The sequence below is a fragment of the Trichechus manatus genome, unplaced genomic scaffold (genome assembly GCF_000243295.1).
Source record: "Trichechus manatus latirostris isolate Lorelei unplaced genomic scaffold, TriManLat1.0 scaffold00073, whole genome shotgun sequence".
Taxonomy (NCBI): Eukaryota; Metazoa; Chordata; class Mammalia; order Sirenia; family Trichechidae; genus Trichechus; species Trichechus manatus.
The window spans coordinates 11,260,168-11,275,659 of NW_004444009.1; positions in this window are offsets into that span (position 1 = coordinate 11,260,168).

The following is a 15,492-nucleotide window of genomic DNA, read 5'->3' on the forward strand; positions in this document are numbered from 1 at the left end:
GGTTTAGCGGCATTTAGCCTCCAGTTTCTTTTCCCGCTCCTAGAACCAACCTCCCTGCAGCCTCTCAGAGGCACCAGCAGCCAGCAGGTGGTGTCCCCTCCGCAGGACTCTCCTCCAGGTTTCTGGGTCTATAACCCTCCCCCCCGCTTTCCCTTGTGTTTTCCACCTTGCCAGGTGTAGCTGCTTCCTGACATTCTTATTCCAGGATTACCTCAGTGCTCCCTTTGCCTTCTTTCAGCCCTTCGGTGCCTGTGTAACTAACTCCCTATATTAAATCCCTTCTGTTGGAAGTACATAGTGTGGTTTCTGTTTTCCAGATTGGACCCTGACTGATACAATGTGAATATTCCATAATTTATCCATTCCCATTTTGGTAGATGTTTGGGTTATTTCCACTCCTTTGCCATTTGAATAATGATGTTAAGTACATTTTGTACATCTCTCTGGTACACAAGTACAAACGTTTATATATATATTCTGAGAAGTGGGATGCTGGGATCTAGGGTATGCAAATATTCCATTTAACAAAATGCTGCAAACTGTTTTCCAATTTCCACTCTCACCCAAAATGTATATAAAATCCTGTTGATCCGCATCCTCTCCAAATTCTACGTAACCCTCCCTGAGGCATGTGTGTGGAGGGAAGGTGGTGCCGAGGGGCCTAGGAGGACGGGGAGGCTGAGGGACACAGAGGTTGGCCATGGGAGGACCCACATGCCACGGGTCCGAGCCCAGCCTAGCCAGAGGGCCTTTCCTCCTGCTGCGGAAGTCTGAGGGTTGCCCCACCTGAGGAAGGCTCACTAACTCGTGATGGAGATGTTAACCTTTGTGTCCAGTTTCTTGCGTTGGTCCAGGGAAAATCATTTGTGCCCTCCTTGTCTGTAAGATGGGGGTAACAGGCCCTGTTCAAAAGCGTTGTTGTAAGGATTTCTTGAGAGCCTGACAAAGAATCCTGTTGCACGTAGCAGATGCTCACTGAACGTGAGTTTCTTTTCCTCTGGCTGCCCTGCCCCACTGAAGCCACTTCTTTTAGAAAGTGAAAGAAACAATTTCCCAAGCAAATTACAGTTTTGAGCTGCATCAACATTAACAGAGTATTAATTCACGGCTTGCCAACAGAAAGGAAACGTGAATTACCTTCCATGGAAATTTGGAAAAGGAAAAAGGAAACAAGAGTTTAAATTTTAATTAGGGCTCCTGCATGCTGGAAATGGGAATGAGCTGGTTTCTCTTGGAACTTTTGGTTGATAACTAAAGAGAGGGCCTCTGACTATGGATTTCCCTCCTTACTTACCCCTTTAAGCCCCCAGCCTCAGTCTGCACCCTTCTCAGAGAAGGGCAGAAAAGAGGCAGACCACATACCACCAGGACAGTGGCTGCTACCCCTCAGGGTCTGGTCAGCTGGAATGACCTCAGTTACAAGGAAGATGAAACTGCTCATGAGCAGTGATTTCCGGAACACTGCCCAAATACCGCCTTCCTCACCTGATTCACTGCCACCTGAGATTCCACCGAGGGATTTTATTTACCCGTTGATAAAATGCTGTGGAAGGTATTCACACTAAGTAATGGACAATTTACACCAGTCATCTAGTCCAGTCTCCCTCCCAATACAGTGACCCCCAGTTTAGTATCCCAGACCCAGCTAGTGGGGCCTCAGCTTGAGGGCTGACAGGGACGGGGGCTCATCACCTCCCAGAGCAGCCCTTTCTGTGCCCAGGCGGCTTGGACTGCTAGCAGGCTCTTCTCATCCTTGTTAGCTTCTGCCAGGGGAGCCACAAGGCAAAGGCCTATGTCGGCCAGCCTGTGAGGTATACAGGTCGTCCAGACCCTGTCCCTGCCCTTGGAGTAGACCAGGTCTGGAGTGAGGACGGGAGCAGAACCCTGGCTCCCAGCACCCTTAGCAGCCCTGGGGATATGCACTTGTCCCACATTCAAAATTCTGCCCTGACCTCTGGATGATGGAGCCGTCAGGCGCACAGTGGGACAGTCACCAACGGCCGGGACACTCCACCTCTGTAAGCAGCCTGGCTGCTCATGCTGCACATTTCCAGGTGCTGTCAGAGTGCATCCCCAGTCTGACCCTGACCATGACCCTATGGCCTCCTTTCCGGCGGCTCAAGCTGCCAAACTGGGCTTGCGCTAAGGTGGAGCTGTGTTGTCTCCTGGTTGGCAGAAGAGGCTGCTGATTTGCTTGGGAATTAGCCCAGTGGTTTTCAAATTTTAACGTGCAACAATCAGGCAATGTTAAAACACGGATTTCTAGGCCTCACCCCAAGTTCCTAATTTAGTAGACTTGGGGCCGCCTGAAATGTGTGACTGTAACAAGTTCCCAGTTAATGAAAGGTTGGCAGTTCAAGTCCACCCACAGGAGCCTTGGAAGAAAGGCCTGGAGATCTGCTTTTGAAAAATCAGCCATTGAAAACCCTATGGAGCACAGTTCTACTCTAACACACATGGGGTTGCCAAGGACCAATGTTGGGGATTAGCCAGTTCCCAGATACTTCCTGGAAGCTAAGCAGGCTCGAAGAGTGGCTGCAGCTAGATGTCACTGTCCCATCAGGCTCACTAAGCACCTACCCACATACTACAGGGATGCAAAGGGATCTACACACCATTCCTGGACCCCAGCCCTAGGCCTTTCCTGAGGTCAAGGTCACAGCCCATTGGAGACTCTGCCCATCCCCTTCCTTCAGGGCTCAGAGAATTACTTGTTCCTTCAGTAAGTATGTGTTGAGTGCTTACTACCTGCAGGTCTCTGTGCAGGAGATACAGCTGGTGGGCATCACAGACACATTCCTGCCCTGCCTAGAGGTTACAAACTATTGATAGGGGAGACAGGCAGAAATAAATGCAAATTCACACACTTGGAGGGTGCCCAAAGGACCGGGGTAGGATGCTGGGGAGGTGGAGGGGAGTCAAGAGCCCCCTGCCTCGCTCTGAGAAGCTGGGAAGGCTCAGAGAACAGTGAGCTCTGCACTGAGGTTTGAGGGCAGAGTCAGTTCACAGAGAGAGGGGGTGGGAAGGGCTCCCTGAATCCTGGGAAGCAGGAAGGAGACCTCCTGTAGGTCCTGGGACTAAACGTCCCACTTTCCTCCACACCTGCGTGGGGTCTGGGGAGGGGATGAGGGATAGCCCTGCTAAGATACCATACAATTTTTGATACTCTTTCCTTCAAAAGGTAGAACCTAATTCTCCTCCTCTTAAGTGTGGGATAAACGTTGAAACTCACTTGTATTGAATAGGCTGTGGTGGAAGTGGTGGTGTGTGGCTTTAGAGATTAGGACACAATGGCTTCTTTCTTACTCTTTCTCCTGGGCCGGTCACTGGGGGTAGCCAGCTGCCATGTCATGAGGACACTCAGCAGCCCTCTGGGGAGGTCACCACGACAAGGAACTGAGACTTCCTGCCAATAAGTCAGGAGAGGAGGGGAACAAAAGACAAGGGAAGAGGGCGGAAAGCAGGTGTATGGTGAGTGGAGGAGCTTTGAGAAAGGCTCTGTGCAAAATTAAACCATCATGTTTGGGATCCCCAGGTTGTCCTTTAGAAGCTTCTTTAATTCAGTGTACCCAAGGCCTCAAAATCCCTAACAAACCTGTTCTCATCCCCTTTATTCACATTAAGTCATGCTAGATGACAGATTAAAGCATTCACCTTCCCAGGGGGTATTTGCATCCTGTCAAGAGATATACATCTAAGAAGTAAAGGGAATTATTTGGTGAGAGGTAGGAGAAATTCTTGGAATGCAACACTGGATGTTTGCCTACTCCTAAGGCCGTTCTGAGTGATAAGGCTTCCTCCCTCAGCCAAGGAGGTGGCCTCTGGGAGCTGCCTCAGGGCCAAAATGTAGCTGAGTAAAGCAAAGATTATGGGAAGCAGGGACCAGCTGAGAGAGCTGTCATACTGGGCAAAGTGGATGCATCTATTATCCCTGAGATTGGAATAGAGTTCCTGAGGCTAATGGTGAAGTGAACCCATAGTGAAAACACTTTCGTGACCTAAGCTGATGGAAGGATGGGAGGAGGAATAAGAGGCAGGGGAAGTCAGCATTTCCTAAGAATGAGGATGAGAAGATATTTAGATGTTCAGCTGGGTTTGGAGTGGAGAGGAGGGAACTATGTCCATCTTGGAAACCCCTCTCTCCACATTCATCTCTGGTTGAGGGAGGGGAGGAAAGAGGGAGGCCTTTGTAGAACTAAATGACACTTATCCTTCCTTTCAAATCCTTTTAGATTAGACCCTTCATGTAGTCTACCTGGGGTGGGCAGTGAGGGAAATTTCAGAGCTCTGCAAAATAGGAGAAAGGACATGGGGACATGGATATTGGTGGAACCTAGGCAATTCTGTGGTCTATCTGGGGAACTCCCCATCAGAAAGAGGACTACCTCGCATCAAGGAGGCACAAAATTTAAAGTGGCACTCACTCTCTAGATGGAGCAAGTGCAGAGTTGGCCCCTGAGAGTGAGTGCCTCTTTAAATTTTGTGCCCTAGCTGCCTGGCTTGCCTCACTCTAGTCCCAGACTAGGAGCTCTGGTGATGCAGTGGTTAAGAGCTCGGCTGCTAAACAAAAGGTGAGCAGTTCTTCGAAGCCACCAGTAGCTCCTTGGAAACTCTATGGGGCAGTTCTACTCTGCTCTATTGGATCTCTGAGTTGGAATCGACTCGACAGCAACGGGTTTGCTTTGGTTTTTTTCATCCCAACCTGTTCCCCCACAGCAACTCTTCCTTGGCTCTAACCATGTCATAAAAATTAACAAAAGAAGATAGAGGGAAGCAGCAAGCTCTTCTCTCTTGCTGGAATTCTGCATTCATCAGTGTGGGTCTATGCTGGAAACAGCAGCCACTCTCCATATTCTAAGCAAAAAAGCCCAGATTCACTCGCTCCTGTCAGCTCACTCTTCAGTAGTCTCTTTTCACGCTCACCATCTGCCAGTCAGGACCACAGCTCCCTGGACATGATTTATAGACATATCACCACCTCTGTATAGACAGGATAGCTAAGCTTAGCCTTTCCAAGCCTCCAGTTATCCAGAGTTTCCTGTGCAGGATCTAAGGCTTGGTAATTTGAACCCCACTCCCAGCTATGGTCATAGGATTCCTCCATTCTCTCGTGTCCCTTGATACAGCCTCAAAGTATGGGAAGCATTTTTAAATGCTCACAATCAAGGACTGGGGAAGACATTCTAAAATGCTGCAATCTAGTTTCTAATGACCTGGTGAATCCCAAGTCCCTCAGCATAGCCAGTGTCAGGTGAGGGACAGGATCCAGGAGCCCTAGACCCCACGCAAGGGCTCTGACCATCCCTCCCTCACTGCAGAGATCCTACCTTCTGTCTGCAATGGGCCATTTTATGCTTATTCGTAGAATTAGTTTGTGCTCCACATCTGACCTGTGCAAAAAATATGGTGAAAGCTGAGCTCACCGCTGATTTGGACTAAAGCCCTGGTGCCCATTTTAAACTGAAATGCATTTATAGCTTTGAATATTTCATGACAGGTAGAGTAGAGTAACCAGCATGATTTATTAAAAGTCTGATCACCCATCATGGATATTAATTCCTTTTTCTCACAATGTCAGACAAAGGTAAATTAGCTTTAAAGGACAAGTCTAATATGGCCAAGTGGTGTTACCCAAGGTCCCTGGGTGTCACAAATGGTTTTCACTTGACTACTAACCAAAAGGTTGGTGGTTCAAATCCACCCAGTGGCACCATGGAAGAAAAGATTGGCAAAGTACTTCCATAAGATCAAGGCCATTGAAAACCCTATGGAGCACAGTTCTACTTGGACACACATGGGGTTGCTATAAGTTAGAGTCAACTTGATGGTGATGGTTGGGGTGTTACCCAACCTCACTCTTCTATTTATTTACTTTTTACAGAGTATGAAACGTTCTATAACTTCTGGTTTTTTAAAAATATTTTACTGTGTGTGTGTGTGTTTTTTTTTTTAAAGATTACAGCCTTGGAAACCCTTTGGGGCATTCTTATACCATGACTTTTTTTTTTTTTTTAATTGTACTTTAGATGAAAGTTTACAGAGCAAATTAGTTTCTCATTAAACAATTAATACACATATTGTTTTGTGACATTGGTTGCCAACACTCTCCCCTTCTCAGTCTTGTTGTTGTTAGGTGCCATTGAGTCGGTTCCAACTCATAGAGACTCCATGTAGAACAGAAAGAAACACTGCCCAGTCCTACGCCATGCTCACAATTGTTGCTATGCTTAAGCCCATTGTTGCAGCCACTGTGTCAATCCATCTCATTGAGGGTCATCCTCTTTCTTGCTGATCCTCTACTTTACCAAAAATGACATCCTTCTCCAGGGACTGATCCTTCCTGACAACATGTCCAAAGTATGTGAGACATACTCTCTCCATCCTTGCTTCTAAGGAGCATTCTGGTTGTACTTCTTCCAAGACAGATTTGTTCGTTCTTTTGGCAGTCTATGAGTATATTCAATATTTTTCTCCAACACCACAATTCAAAGGTGTCAATTATTCTTTGGTCTTCTTTATTCATCACCCAGCTTTCACATGCATAGGAGGTGATTGAAAACACCATGGCTTGGGGCAGGAGCACCTTAGTCTTCAAGGTGACATCTTTGCTCTTCAAAACTTTAAAGATGTCTTTTGCAGCAAGATTCACCCAATGCAATGCATCTTTTGACCCTGGGTTCCCCATTTTCATCTTTCCTGTCCCCTTCTTGCCCCTGAGGTGTTGTGCCCATTTAGTTTCGTTTTGTTTTATGGGCCTGTCTAATCTTTGGCTGAAGGGTGAATCTCAAGAGTGAATTCAGTAGTGAGTTAAAAGGGTGTGCAGGGGCCATACTCTCAGGGTTCCTCAAGTGTCTGTCAGACCAGTAAGTCTGGTCTTTGTGAGTTAGAATTTTGTTCTACATTTATCTCCAGCTCTGTCCGGGAACCTCTATTGTGATCCCTGTCAGAGTAGTTGATGGTGGTAGCCGAGCACTATCTAGTTGTACTGGACTCAGTCTGGTGGAAGCTGTGGTAGTTGTGGTCCATTAGTCCTTTGGACTAATGTTTCCCTTGTGTCTTTTGTTTTCTTCATTCTCCTTTGCTCAAAATGGGGTGGGTCCCGTGGAATATCTTAGCTAGCTGCTCACAAGCTTTTAAGGCCCCAGACAATACTCACCAAGGTGGGATATAGAACATTTTCTTTATAAACTGTGTTATGCCGATTGAGCTAGATGTCTCCCGAGACCATGAATCCCAAGCCCTCAGCCCAGTAATTCAGTCCCTCAGGGAGTTTGGATGTGTCTATGAAGCTTCCATGAACTTGCCTTGGTCAAGTTGTTGTTTGAGTATTTGATTGTGTTTTAGGTTAAAGTTTACACAGCAAATTAGATTCTCATTCAACAATTCATATACAAATTGTTCTGTGACATTGGTTGCTGTCTCTGCAATGTGTCAGCACTCTCACCGTTTCTGCCCTGTCTGCCCCCATTTCCATCCATCCAGTTTCCCTGCCCCTCCTTGCATTTCTCATATTTGCTTTTAGGCAAATGTTGCACGTTTGATCTGGTATAGTTGATTGTTTAAAGGAGCACATTCTTCATGAGTGTTACTGTTTATTTTATAGGTCAATCTATTATTTGGCTGAAAGGTGACCTCCAGGCATGGCTTCAGTTCCAGGTTAAAATGGTATTTTAGAGTGATAGTCTCGGGTTCCTGTCGTCTCTATTGGTCCAGTAAGTCTAGTCTTTCTATGAATCTGAGTTTTGTTCTACATTTTTCTCCCATTCTGACCAGAACCTTCTTTTGTGTCCTTAGTAAGAATGGTTGGTAGTGGTAGCGGAGAACGATCTAGTTCTGGTCTCAGGCTAGAAAAGGCTGTGTTTCGCGTGGCCCATTAGTCCTTTGGACTAATTTCTACCTTGAGTTTTTTGTTTGCTTCACTCTCCTTTGCTCCAGATGAGAAGAGACCAATAGTTGTATCTTAAATGGCTGCTCGCAAGCTTTTAAGACCCCAGATGCTACTCACCAAACTAGGATGTAGAACATTATCTTTATGAACTAAGTTGTGTCAATTGACCTAGTTGTCCCATGAGACTATGGTCCTGAGCCTTCAAACTCAGTTAATCAATCCCATGATGTGTTTAGATATGTCTAGGAGGTATCCATAACTGTGCCGCCTATGTGCTTATGAATATATATACAGCACATACAAACTTGTATATATATATATATATGCAGATGCATGTATTCCCATACATCTTCCCACATCCATATAGCATATGTAGCTACCTATGTAACTACTCACATATTTTTTGCTTGTTATTACTGTTGTTGCAAGATTGTATATGTTGTAGCACTTACCGCAGTTGTCCTCTTTTCCTTCATACATCTCAATGTCTTCATTTACCTTGGTCAAGTTGTGCTGGCTTCCCCCGTATTGTGTATTGTCTTTCCCATCACCAGAATTAACACACGTCTACTATCTAGTAAGTGATATCCTCTCCTTTCCCTCCCATCCCTGGTTACTATCAAAGAACATTGCTTACTGTGTGTATACCTATTCTTGAATTATTATAGGAAGTGGTTTCATGCAACATTTGTTCTTTTGTGTTTGATTTATTTGATTCAGCATAATGTCCTCCAGATTCATCCATGTTATAAGACGTTTCACAGACTCATTATTATTCTTTATTGTTGTCTAGTATTCCACTGCATGTATGTACCACTATTTGTTTATCCATTCACCCACTGATGGGCACTTAGGTTGTTTCCATCTTTTTGCTATTATAAATAATGCTGCAATGAACATGGGTATGCATATGTCTATTTGTGTCGCTGCTCATATCTTTAGGGTATATGTCTAGGAGTTGAATTGCTGGATCATGAGGTATTTCTATTTCTAGCTTTTTGAGGAAGTGCCATATCATTTTCCGTAGTGGTTGAACCATTTTACAATCCCACGAGCAGTGTATAAGAGCTCCAATCTCCCCACAACCTTGTCAGCATTTGTTGTTTTCGGTTTTTTTGATCAATGCCATTTTTGCAGGGGTGAGATGGTATCTCATTGTAGTTTTGATTTGCATCTCTCTAATGGCTAGGAGCCCTGGTGGCGCAGTGATTAGTGCTCAGTCACCAACCAAAAGGTTAGAGCTGTTCGAACCCACAAGCAGCTCTGCAGGAGACAGATGTGGCAGTTTGCTTCCGTAAAGATTTAGAAACTTGGAGTAAATACTAAGGTAAACATGAAGGAAACCAACAATTCTACAAGTCAAGATTTAGAGCCTTGGAAACACTTTGGGGCAGTTCTACTCTGTCATATAGGGTTGCCATGAGTTGGTATCAACTCAACAACAATGAGTTTTTAATGGCTAATGATTGTGAATCATTCATGTGTTTGTTAGGTGTCTGAATTCCTCTTTGGTGAAGTGTCAGTTCATGTCCATTGCCCATTTCTTTTATTGGATTGTCTTTTTTTTGTTGAGTTGAAGTTTTCTATATATTTTAGAGATTAGACCCTTGTCAGATATGTTACCAATAATTTTGCCCAGTCTGTAGCTTCTCTTTTCACTCCTTTGTTAAAGTCTTGTGATGAGCATAAATATTTAATTTTTAGGAGGTCCCAGTTGTTCATGCATTATTAATTGTGTTCGATAGTGTATTTATGCCAAAAATTAGGACCCTAGCTTTGTCCCTATGTTATCTTCCAAGAGTTTTATAGTTTTAACTTTAACATTTAGGTCTTTGATCCATTTTGAGTTAGTTTTGTGTGTGATGTGAGGTATGGATCCTGTTTCATTTTTCTGCAAATAGATATCTAGTTTTGCCAGCACCATTTGTTAAAGATGCTGTCTCTTCCCTGTTGAATGGACTTTGACCCTTTGTCGAAGATCAGCTGTCTATGGATGGATGGATTTACTTCTAGACTCTCAATTCTGTTCCATTGGGTCTATGTGTCTGTCCTTATACCAGTTACCAGGCTGTTTTGATTACTGTGACTGTATAGTAAGTTCTGAGATCGGGAAGTGTGAGGCCTCCTACTTTGCTCTTCTTCTTTAATATTGCTTTAGCTATTCAGGGCCTATTTCCTCTCTATATAAAGTTGGAGGTTAGTTCTTCAATTTCATTAATGAATGTTATTGGGATTTCAGTTGGGATTGCATTATATTTATAGATTGATTTGGGTAGTATTGACATTTTCACAATAGTAAGTCTTCCAATCTATGAACATGGATTGCTTTTCCATTTATGTAGGTCTCTTTTGGTTTCTTGCAGTAGTGTTTTGTAGTTTTCATTGTATAAGTCTTTTTATGTCCCTGGTTAGATTTATTCCTAAGTATTTTATTCTTTTGGGGGCTACTGTAAATGGCATTACCCTCTTGATTTCCTTTTTGGGGTTCTCCTTGTTAGTGTAGAGGAACCCAACTGATTTTTGTACGTTGATCTTGCACCCTGCCACTTTGCTGAACACTTCTATTAGTTCCAGTAAATTTCTTGTGGAATCTCTGGAATTTTCTAGGTATAGGATCATGTCATCTGTAAATAGGGATAGTTTTACTTCTTCTTTACCAATTTGAATACCCTTTATTTGCCTTTCTTACCTTATTGCTCTAGCTAGGACTTCCAGTACAATATTGAATAAGAGTGGTGATTATGGGCATCCTTATCTTGTTCCCATTCCCAAGGAGAATGCTTTCAATCTCTCTCCATTGAGAATAATGTTGGCTGTTGGTTTTGCGTATATACTCTTAATTATGTTGAGGAATTTCCCTCCTATTGCCATTTTGCTAGAAGTTTTTATCAGGAAATTTTGTTGGACTTTATCAAATGCCTTTTCTGCATTGATTGAGATGATCATGTGATTCTTTTCCTTTGTTTTAGTTATGTGGTGAATTACATTGATTGATTTTCTAACATTGAACCACCCTTGCATCCCTGGTATGAATCCTAACTGGTCATGTGTATTATTTTTTTGATATGCTGTTGGCTAGAATTTTGCTGAGAATTTTTCATCTATATTCATGAGGGATATTGGTCTGTAATTTTGTTTTTTTTCTTTTGTGGTATCTTTGCTTGACGTTGGTATCAGGGTTATCCTGGCTTCATAGAATGAATTAGGGAGTATTCCTTCCTTTTCTACGTACTGGAATAATTTGAGTAGAATTGACATCAGTTCTTCTCTGAAAGCTTGGTAGAATTCTCCAGTGAAGCCGTCTGGGCCGGGGCTTTTTGTTGTTGTTATTGTTGGGAGGTTCTTTTTTTTTTAAATGACATCTTCAATTTCTTTTGTTATGGGTCTATTTAGATTTTCCACCTCTATTTGTGTTAGTTTAGGTAGGTAGTAAGTTTCTAGAATGCTGAGCAAATAATCCGAGAAGCTGGACTATATGAAGAAGAACGGGGCATCAGGATATGTAGATGACACAACCTTGCTTGCTAAAAGTGAAGAGGACTTGAAGCACTTACTGATGAAGATCAAAGACCACAGCCTTCAGTATGGATTACACCTCAAAATAAGGAAAGCAAAAGTCCTCATAACTGGACCAATAATCAACATCATGATAAACGGAGAAAAGATTGAAGTTGTCAAGGATTTCATTCTACTTAGATCCACAATCAACACTCATGGAAGCTCAGGAAATCAAAAGAAGCATTGCACTGGGCAAATCTACTGCAAAAGACCTCGTTAAAGTGTTAAAAAGCAAAGATGTCACCTTGAGGACTAAGGTGAGCCTGACTCAAGCCATGGTGTTTTCAATTGCCTCATATGTATGCAAAAGCTGGACAATGAATAAGGAAGACCAAAGAATAACTGACACCTTTGAATTGTGGTGGTGGTGAAGAATATTGAATATATCATGGACTGCCAAAAGAACGAACAAATTTGTCCTGGAAGAAGTACAAACAGAATGCTCCTTAGAAGCGAAGATGGAGAGACTGTGTCTCACACACTTTGGACATGTTATCAGGAAGGACCAGTCCCTGGAGATGGACATCATACTTGGTAGAGGATCAGTGAAAAAGAGGATGACCCTCAATGAGATGGACTGACACAGTGGCTGCAAAATGGGCTCAAGCATAACAATGGTTGTGAGCATGGTGCAGGACTGGGCAGTGTTTCGCTCTGTAGTACATAGAGTCACTATGAGTTGGAACGGACTCGATAGCACCTAACAACAACATATTTCTAGAAAATTCCTCTAGGTTTTCTAATTTGTTAGAATACAATTTTTCATAATAATCTGTTATGATCCTCTTTATCTTGGTTGGTTCTGTTGTGATGTCACCCATTTCATTTCTTACTTTGGGTATTTGTGTTTTCTCCTTTGTCAATTTGGCCAGTGGTTTGTCAATTTTATTGATCCTCTCAAAGAACCAACTTCTCGTTTTGTTGATTCTTTCTATTGTTTTTCTATTTCATTTATTTTTACTCTGATCTTCATTATTTCCTTTCTTCTGGTGACTGTGGACCTATTTAGCTGTTCTTTTTCTATTTGTTCTAATTGTCAGGTTATTGGTTTTGGACCTTTCTTATTTTTTGATGTGTGCATTTATTGCTATAAATTTTCCGCTGAGCACTGCTTTTGCTGTGCCCCAGAGGTTTTGGTATGTTTTGTCTTCATTCTTGTTTGATTCTAAGAACTTTTTAATTTCATCTATGACCCAATGGTTTTTAAGTAAGGTGTTATTCAGTTTCCAGGTATTTAATTTTCTTTTCTTGCTGTTATTGATTTCTAGTTTTATAGCATTATGTTCAGAGGAGTCACTCTGATTTTTGATGAAGCTTCTTCCTGGAACCTATTATGAGGGCCTTCCAACCACTATTCAGTCTGGGGGAGGGAATACCATGATCATCTTCTGGCTGGGCTAAGATATAGCTTTCTCCAGCAGAAACATTAATTTCTGGTATCTTAATTGGAGACCAACTATAGCTGTTCTACTTTCCTACAATGAACAGAAAAGAAGTAAATAGGCTTAGTTGTATTAGGAAGGACTTAGGTTGACACGAGAGAACCTCGAGTAATAAGCAGTTCTATTCTGTCTTGAAAAGGAGTCCTTGGGTGGCACAAAAGGTTAAGTGATCAACTACTAGCCCAAAGGATGCCACTTGAACCCACCCAGTTGTGCCTTGGAAGACAGGCCTGGCAATCTGCTTCCAAAAGTTCACAGCCTTGGAAACCCTGTGTATCTGTTCAATTCTTCACACATGGGGTCGCCATAAGTCGGAATCAACTTGACAACTAACAACAATAGTCTCTCTTGCTAGAAGGCTATTTTCATTGTATTGAGTCTCTGACAGTGCTCCCTTAGTCTATGCTGTCAAGCCCATTCAAAACTCAGGGTTTGGTGCAAGGAACAGAAACCACTCTAGATATTCTAAGCAGAATGAGAGTTGATACAGGAAATTAGGTGCTTCAAAGTAGTGGAAGGGCTGGAAGAGTGGGATAACTCCCTGGACTTCAAAGAACTGACTGGCCTTCAAGGCTGCCACTGAAACTTTCAGTACAGCCTTGACTTTTCCACATTGTATTTTCATGTGAATAGTAATTTATTAAGGACGTTAAGAAAATATTAAAAATACGTTTTTTGTTACATTAGTTACTGTCATGGATTGAATTGTGTCCCCCCAAAATATCTGTCAACTTGGTTTGGTCATGATTCCCAGTATTGTATGATTGTCTACTTTTTATAATCTGAGGTGATTTCCCTATGTGTTGTAAATCCTATCACTATGATGTAATAAGATGGATTAGCTGCAGTTACATTGATGAAATCTACAAGATTAGATAGTGTCTTAAGCCAATGTTTTCTGAGATATAAAAGAGTGAAGCAAGCAGAAAGACAGGGGGACCTCATACCACCAAGAAAGCAGTGCCAGGAGTAGAGCGTGTCCTTTGGACCTGAAGTTCCTGTGCTGAGATGCTCCCAGACCAAGGGAAGACTGATGACAAGGCCTTCCTCCAGAGCTGACAGAGAGAGAAAGCCTTCCCCTGGAGCCGGCGCCCTGAATTCGCGCTGCTAGACTACTGACTGTGAGAGAATAAACTTCTCTTTGTTAAAGCCATCCACTTGTGCTGTTTCTGTTATAGCAGCACTAGATGACCAAGACAGTTACCAACCCCACAACATGTCAACACTTTCACTTCTCAACCTTGGGTTCCCCTATTACCAGCTTTCCTGTCCCCTCCTGCTTTCTAGCCCTTGTCCCTGGGCTGGTACGCCCCTTTAGTCTAATTTTGTTTTATGGGCCTGTCTAATCTTTGGCTGAAGGTAAACTTCAGGAGTGACTTCATTACTGAGCTAAAAGGGTATCTGGGGGCCATACTCTCAGGATTTCTCCAGTCTCTGTCAGGCCAGTAAGTCTGGTCTTTTTTTGTGAGTTAGAATTTTGTTCTACATTTTTCTCCAGCTCTGTCCGGGAATATTAAAAATATATATTGAGAGTACAATAATACAAGACTTATTTTAGTTCTGCATTTTTTTTTAAATTGTACTTCAGGTGAAGGCTTACAGAACAAATAGTTTCTCATGAAACAGTAGTACACTTATTGTTTTATGACATTGGTTAACAACCCCACAACATGTCAACCCTCTAACTTCTCAACCTTTTTTTTCATGAAATACACATAGCCAAAGATACACCATTTCAAAAATTTCTACATGCACAAGATGAGGAGGGGTATCTGTGGGAAAGAACATATGACTGGAAGCATAATGGTTAACAGCTTGCAAGGTTATATAGAGTGACCTGAGATACCTGGAAACACTAAGTTCCTGGACTACTTGAGACATCTGAAGCACTACATCCCCAGGCTGCCTTAAGGAAAGGTCTCCCATACAGCATTTTATAGGGGCTCAATTGGAGCCTGCCTCTAGGGGCCACCTGGGCTTTCAACAGGGCAGTGTGTAGCAGTTTGACCCAGGGCAGGTTGGTCTTCTTTCTCTGTTTTTCCAGTAGCCTGTGGCCTCCAGGAAGTATGTAATTTCCATTGGATTCCTAAATACCCTGAAACTTCTTGGGTAACCTTGAATACAAAAGCTCCTCCTGAGTAAGGTAGACCAAACCTAGGGATGATTTCATTGAGAAGAGCTTTGCTTACCTCTGATGGCTTTTCTGTCCAGAAAGGAAGGCTTCTACCCACCCAGCGAAGGTGTCTACAAACACTAAAAATACTTGAAACCTCCTATAGCTGTTGGCATAATTGTGAAGTCTACTTGCCAGTCTTCTCTGGGTCTGGTCCCATGGGATTGTACCCCAGGCACTAAGTGTTTTTGGATTGCTCTTTGTACAGGTGACACATTGTTGCACTACTTTCTGGATAGTCTTTTGTAGATTAGACCCTTTAATCAGTTTGGCTAACCAGTGAAACACAGCATTCTGACCGTAATGTGTGCTGTTGTAGAGGAAAAACATCATAACGTTTAGTAAAGCAAAAAGAAAGTTTTATTCAGCATATATTCAAAAGGACAAAAGCAAGCTGCCAGAGCTAGAATGTCTGCCCCAATCCCAGTATA